Raw genomic sequence first — 8174 nt, 5'->3', positions numbered from 1 at the left:
CGCGCCTATGCTTGATATTTGTATGAACGAGTATGTGCGAGGGTCGCAACAAAAAATTATTGAAATTTGCCAAACTGATTTGAGGAATTCACTAAACGAAATGCAAATGAAAAGTTGAAATAACAAGGATGAAGATCGCTCTAGTTGCCGCGTTCATATGTGGGCCGCCTATATTAGGGTTTCCCCAAAGCGACCAGTATGAGCTCTATTGGATGAAATGTATCCAGTGGATGGATAGAAATCTTACTAATAAAAATACTTTGGAGGGCAATCAAGGGCCTCTGAATAGGTTTTCTCTCTAAAGTGTATCGTCACCAGCGTCGTCCATCCAGGTTGTGTCACATTTATTAATTTGGAAAATGTCACAAAATCTATCAATATTCTTTTACTGTTCACCCAACACAGGGTAGTTGTGACCGCTATGCTGCTAAGTAAAGCGAGCAGCATATATAGAGTTTACTTTTTGTATGTGGAAATGCCTACAACTCATGCTGCACTCTAAGTCATGGTTGGTCGGTTGGTATAAGCATCGCGTGAGAACTTGGTTTAATGATTCGTCAGTTTCGACAAACCACTTGGATGTGTAACTGGATCTATTTATGTTAATATTGGAACATTTGGCGATCTCCGTAAGATTCTGGAAGGAGAGTCTCCCTAGTGTTATGGCTACGCCAATGTAGATAGTGTAGGACCGTTTCCTTATTTCCCTCTAGAATGCTGCTGCGGCACCGTGGGTAGGGCCATCTTGGCTGCATGTTCGCTAATGGACCAATGTCCCGTTATCGTGGCAGTTTACTTTTGTCTCGACCTTTTTAGAAATATCTCCGTCTTTGGTTAGTCATAATGCGACCTATCAGTTTGCAAATGAAGGGATTATAATCAAAAGGATCTAAGTAGTTCTGAAATTTTTTTGAGATAATTTAGGTTAAAAGTTGAGTACTTTTTGTAAATTCTGGGTAAATGCATTTGAAATGATTCTTGCCTAAATGAATGCAAGTTAGTTAACTAATTTAAATGAATGTTACTCTTTGTCACCCCGCAAACACTATATTTAACTATACAAATATGGGTATAACTTATATTTAAAAAAAATGTCACTTAGACCCTTATGATTCTAACCCCTTCAAATGTAGTTCTCCTTATTTTCTCTGCTTCGGATTCATCAAGAGATGCTCCGGACTTAGCTAATTCATCAGTCCTCTCATTTCCATGTGTGTTCCTATGGCGCGGAACCTTGATTAGGCTCTCAAGATGAATGTGGATTTGCAGTCTCTGACTATTTTAGGTTTTTTTTTTACCGGTGAGACAAGTGCCAAAGGTGCCGCTAGATCTCTGAGAAATAACACGTTTTGTGAACTCCTATCGCAGTTTCTTTTTAATGCTTTGCAGGCCCTCTCGATCCCCAGCACTTCTGCTTGGGAGATGATGGCAAAGTTCGGTAGGAGGGATGAGAGAGAGGAATTTAACGTTTGAGAAAACACCCCCGCGCCTACATCTTATTTCATTTTGCGCCTGTTGGTATAGATTTAAATGGAATTCTCATCGACTATTCTATATTCATAGTAGAAAAGATGTAGTCTGATTGTTTCCTTGATCCGGTAATCTTGTCCGTCTAATCAATGAACGTACTGCGGTGCACTCCAGCAGCCTGACGCTTTGAGTCTGATTGAAAATTAAGCACATCAGAAGGCACGACTTATTCACCCCTGTATATTCGGTGAACAAGCTTTGGCTTTAAATCCTAGTTCCATACCAACTGCATTTGTCAAGCGAATATTGTCTTTTATTGCACTTTAATTATAGTCTTGTAATAAAATATTTTGTATTAAGAGGAGGTTTTAAAATTTATCAGCACTTCAAACATATTTTTATTCAAGTTCAAAAAAAGGAGGAGGTTATCAATTCGTCGGAATATTTCTTTTTTTTTTTATATATGTTACCGCATAATCTTTGACCACGTTAACCGATTTCTATAATTCTCTTCTTAAAGGAAAGGTTGTACCTCAGAGGTCATCTTCAATTTTTATATGAAAATTGAAGTCGGTTGCATTTTTTGCGTAGAAATTACTTGTTTCAGAGCAAATGTTGTGCTTAAAGGCCAAATTAAGTTTGAAATTTACTTGAAAAAACAAATGGTCCTAAAGCATTTAAATTTTTTTAATATACAGAAATTGACCAATTGTACTAAGCATTGTATGCTTTAACTGCTAGCTGACTTTGAAAATTGTGTGCAGTTCATTTTTATTTTTTATTAGCAAGCACTCGCTTATACTAAACTCTTAAAAAGTCATCAGTTTTTCAGCAAAGCCATTTGTTATCTGTGAACCGTGCCGCATTCATTGTGCTGTGATTTTGACCTTTGTGTCAAGCATTCGTCGTCGGCTGGCCCACTGAAAATAAATATTTACTGTCGCACGCAAAGTGGATTTTAAGATATTCATTAACATTTGTACACAATTTAGAGGCAACGGCGCGCAGGATGTTGTCGTCAGGATGACGACAGGCGTATTTCCTCTACTTTCGGTACCACAATTCGAAATTAACTTTGCTGATGAGCGTACACAAACTTTTATTGATTACCTCGCTACAACGACGCATTGGCAGTGCAAAAGAAATTGGCAGTGCTTGACATTTAAATATGTAACTCGTGAGTCACTAAAGCTGAAAAAGAAATGCAAAGATTATGTAAATAAAAGAATAAACACAAAGTAAAACAATAAAGCAACATCCGGTTAAAATATCCTTTAAGGAGCGGGTGCTTTAACCGTCACACTGGCGATACCACTGCCACTCTGCGCTCTGACACGCAAGTACGCGTTATACAACTTTGAAAGTGTTGTAAATTTACATCATTTAAATGTAATTATCGTCTGAAGTGGATGGAAGTGAACCAACGTTGTTAGAAGCAAGCAAAAGGGAAAAATAAGAGGTGCGGTAGGCAATCCAAACTTAGCGTAATTTTCCTATTTCACGAATATCGTGATCCCCAAGGGACCTTACACGCCACCACTGACCGAAAATAGGCACGGCAAAATAGGTGGGCGAGTATGCAAGCCTATTAAATATTCCGGGACTGAATGGTAGACAATAAGCAATCTTATCGTAGCTGGCTGGCCTGGCTGCCTATTATCCTGCTCAATGTTTACTTGACTGCTCTAATTTGTTTGCATTTCGCATTATCTGTTTGCGTAGATACAAAAGTGGCGTTAGCTACAAAGAAATGTTGGCGAATAGGGGGACTTCATGCCACCTTTAATTACATGAAATGACGTAGTTTTTTATGGTATTTACAATCAATCTGTAAGCAGCCATCTACTTTTAAGTCAACAAAGTGAAAGCAGCTCTGCAAACAACCGCCATTTGCAAAGTGTATCAGACTATTTTTAGTTGCTCGAGGCTGTTTAGTATTTCGCACGCGTTGGTAGCATGCACTTCCGGCTAAAAGCCGTTATGTACACGAGCTTGACATGCAAGCCGCTGAAAAACAGGAACAGGTAAGGCATACGCACATATGTATCTACAAAAATACATGTACATAGACACTGTACTTACGTATGTACGTATTTAGGATGAAAAAAAAATCCAACACTGATACACATATGAAGAAAGCTAGAAAGTTTAGTCAGCAGGAACAAAGCAAAAACTTGATATCCTATTCATCACACTTGGCCTGCCAACATGCAAACATACATACAGACATACATATATATGTACGTACACATGTGTATAGTAAAATCATGCATTTGTGTACTCCACGCTGACCTACTAATTTTCGCTTTCTCGTAAATTTGTTATTTCTTTTAGTTCTTACTTTTCTTTTTCATCGAATTATCGCATGTTTATGTAATATATTTCAAACTACATACATAAACCATTGTAGTAATAAATTGGCGCAGAAGAACTTTCCGCTTTGCAACTGTGCTTCTCAGCAGAGGTCCAATAGACTTCAAATAAAAAAAATACATTTTTTTTTTAAATAAACGTACACAGTTTAATACGAAATATTCGGTTTTCTGACTAACTTTTCTTGTTAGGGTTTCAAAATCTAACTAGGAATTCCGATGTAAAAATTATCTGCAAGCAAAAAACAAAGGCGTGAGTACCAGGTACTCATGAAATTTATTTCCACACATCTGTGTCACGAACTAGTCCCCAAATGGTCCCGAACTGGATCCGAGCTATTCTCCAAATGATTCCGAAAAAGTCTCGATAGAGCACCGAAAAAATGATGAACTAGTTGCGAGCTGGTTTCGAGCAAGTCCCGACATGGCCCCTAACTTTAATCGAAAAAGTCATGAGCGATCGCCAACTGTATCCGAACTAATCTAGAAATGATACCCAGAGTCTGAGTACGAAGTATTCAAGAAATTTGTGTGCAAGCATCTGCGTCTCGAATTAATCCCAAAAAGGTCTCGAACTAGACCCGAAAAAGTCCTGACCCGTTTCAAGCTGGATCCGAACTAATCTCTAAATGACGCCGATAAGGTCTCCGAAAGAGTGTTTAATTAGTCCCGAGCTGGTTTAGAGCCATTAACGAAATAATCACGAAAATGTCTGAATACTAGTTACTACTAGAACTAGTCCCGCAATTGTCCTGAACTAGACCCGAAAAAGTCCTGAACCTGGATCTAAACAAGTAACGATATGATCCCCAGAAAATTTCGAACGATCTCCGAAGAGCGTTGAACTAGACCTGAGCTGGTTCCGAACGAGGCCCAAAATGATCCCAAAAAAGCCTCGAACTATTCCATGGAACATTTGCCCAAAAAATATGATCCCACTGCTCCCGTTAATCGGTTTGTTCAAGAGTGCACTGAGAATAGATTTTAGTCAACTAAATTTTGTCATAAAGGAATCCAAAATAGGTTCTTTCCTCTCATAAGTTTGGAACAACGACAATGAAATTAAGCATAATTGCACTGAACCTTAGGTCTATTACATTAAGTCCACCCCAAGAACCACGTCGATTTGGTGCGTAATTAAAAAAAAAAATCCTTAATATTTTTCTGACATCTGCCGAAACATGTACCTTTGTCAAAACAACAAAAAACTGAAACAAAAATAACCAAATTTCAGTCACAAAATATGAAAATGCACAATAACTAAATTCGAGAGAGAAATTCAGAATAGCCAAAAACAACTAAACTATGCACAACAACAAAATGAGACTAAACGCTGACCAAGTACACATAAGTACCTGGCATGCTTACAAACTTAAATACATATAATATAACAGAGTGGATAAAATATTTGCTTGTATATACATTAGAGTGGTCTAAAAAGATTTTTTTCCGAACTATGGTTTGGGGCACCTTCCACAATTTTCCCTCTTGCCGAAAAAGGTGTTTGTTCCAAACTTTACGTTTCTAAGTACAGATTTAGAGATGCTCATAATGCTCATATTTTACTCTAGAAGTATTGTGTAGACTTATTAATAAAACAATTGGTTAAGAATATTTCAAGTTATAATTATCTAAAAAAATGTTTAAAATGAAATGAAAGTTTCAGTTGACATGGCAACAGTACCTTCTTATAATTATCACCAATATTTTTGTCAGTTTCACAGCGATCCAGTAGCGCATTTCAAGGTCACTCTGGCACCCTGTTTAGGTTAAAGTAGAAAATTGAAAGCTGGAATAGATATTACAAACATCAAAAGGAATATACTAAGGCGTTGCTCCGTTTTCTGGGATGACATTTTTTCCCCATACTAAAATTAGACCACTCTAATATACACGTACATATACATCTGCATACATTATGGCGATACGTTCATACATACATATCTATGATTATGAAATTATTTACAACATTCAACTGACCTAATATTGAATGCTTTGACACCTTAGGTAGCGAAATTATGGAGGCGCGCTTCTATATGCGACATTATAAATGGCACTGGCAGCTGAAAATTATGCGACATTATACAGAAGTAAACTGAATTTTGAATAAATTAATTAAGAATATACGTAGATACTGAGTTGGCGGAAATTTGTTGGACAGATGATGAAGGGCGAATGGAAACCAAGATAATTAATCCCCTCGCCATTATTTATCAGACATTTGACGCGGAGGAGCATGAATCACGAACGACTATAGCGGTAGTAGTGTGAAAGTAAAGAAGGAAGTTCATGTGGTAGCATGCGCTGAAGCGTCTGCTAATACTGACTGCCTTCCGATGACAGCGAGGTCAAATGTCGCACAGATTGCGTTTGTGAGCACTGCGACAAAAATATATTTAGGTATGATGTTGTATATTCATAAATCGAGCTAGTTTGGTAGAAAGCAAAGCAAAGCCAACCATATTTTATTAATAACTAGTATGTTTACCGAAATAAATTCCTATTATCCTAATACTGGGCGAAGGTACTTGCATTTTGGTATTTACGAATAATTTTTGCTGATGGCAAGGCAAAACAAGCAGGGGTTTCAATATTAAATAGCTCTTGGTTATATTTTTTTTTTCATAATATTTGTATTTCAAATGAGAGTAGAAAGTTAAAGTGATATTAGCAAGGCATAAACACACTTGATCGAAATGGCCTATCATTTTATATTACAATTCTACTCAAAGTTTTTTTAAAGAATTTATTTTTTTTCGCTTTTCAAGTATTATCTGCATTTTATTATTACCTCCCTTTTATTAGCTCGGGATGTAACTATGTAATATTGATGCGCCTAAAAGATGCAGCGATTTCTATTCTCAATTTACATACCTGATGACAGTACGAATGGAAATTATAATAGCGAGGTTTTAGTTTTTTAAACTACAATTTTATATTAATAATGACAGCCAAGCCTTGGTAGAGCTATTAGCCCCGTCACGACTAAAAATTCGGACTGTCGCCCAACTCTACAGGAGAATGGCTCGGGGTGAACTTCGTAGATGGTTGTTATTTAATGCGAGGGTATAGCAGAAAGTTAAGTTTCAGTTCAGTTTCTCTAATTAATTCTAAAAGGTTGTTGGTAGGAGAAATCTTAATTACGAAGGGTTCGACCACTGGAGCTTTAAATTGGATAAATCTTTGCCTGGCCATGGCCGGACAGTAACAGAGAATATGTTCGTTAGGCCCACCATCCTCAAGACAGAGTCGGCGTTCTGCCTCTGCGATAACACACATTCGGGGCATATGAAATCGTTGTTGGTTGTGACTAACCAGGCGTACACCTGACCTGAGGTGACCTGATGAAATTTTTTTTTAATAAATAGTTTCATAAAAAGTGTGGCCGTGTAGGCTGACATATCTATGACTCTCTGAGGCCAAGAGTATTTACTGCGTTTGGAGTGCAGGTACCCACTCAGTAAATATACAGGGGGATTCTGATAACTGTCTTACAACTCACCGCAGTCTTTCGTAAAACAATTTTCAATTCTGGTAATTAGCTTTAGTTTTTGAAATTGTATATAATATATATATATATATTTTTTTTTTAATATATATGTATACATTAGCAGACCCGGCGAACTTCGCCCCGTCCAAAATTATTTTTTTATTGAAACATTTGGTCCAACGTTTTCGCCACCAATTCACGTTCACGTTTGGTTTTGTGGTCGACAGAAGGCATATCCTCCATTGCTGTCTTAAATAACTTGACGAAGGCATTATACCTCTGCTACCACTGATGACTGACTTATAGAGTGTGGTTTTCGTACGTCGAGAGAGGACTTTGCTCCTGAACTGCCTACTCAGTCCAAAGTAGCTCTTTTGGCAAGAGTGATTCTGCATTGGATTTCTATGCTGACATTGGGCCGAATGAATAAAAACAATGCAATTGCTTTTTCTTCAAATTGCACACTTCAATTTTGTTTGAATGAATCGAGTAAAGTGTAAGAAATTTTAAGAAAAACCAATCGCTTATTTTTTATACATGCAACCCATTATTATCGGAGTTCTTTATTAGTGGAGCCAGAAATTCTCGGATGTTGCAGAGGCTGCAAAAGCGCAGAGATGGAATATGTAGACTCGTAACTACCCGTGTTTTCTAAATGCAAGCTTTGCGCTTACGACAATCTTTAGTTTACACTCTGTTAGAAAATGAGTCTCCTACATAGCAAAAAGATTAACCCACAACTTTGTTTGTTATAAGTGGCAGAGCAGTGAGATTATATCGGAAGACCGTTTATATAAACGTATATGCGAAGCTACGTATCCACATTAACCAACAGGAATACA

The sequence above is a fragment of the Rhagoletis pomonella genome, unplaced genomic scaffold (assembly GCF_013731165.1).
Source record: "Rhagoletis pomonella isolate Grant_MI unplaced genomic scaffold, Rhpom_1.0 Rhpom_scaffold_00004, whole genome shotgun sequence".
Lineage (NCBI taxonomy): Eukaryota > Metazoa > Arthropoda > Insecta > Diptera > Tephritidae > Rhagoletis > Rhagoletis pomonella.
Note: the sequence above shows the minus strand (reverse complement) of the source record.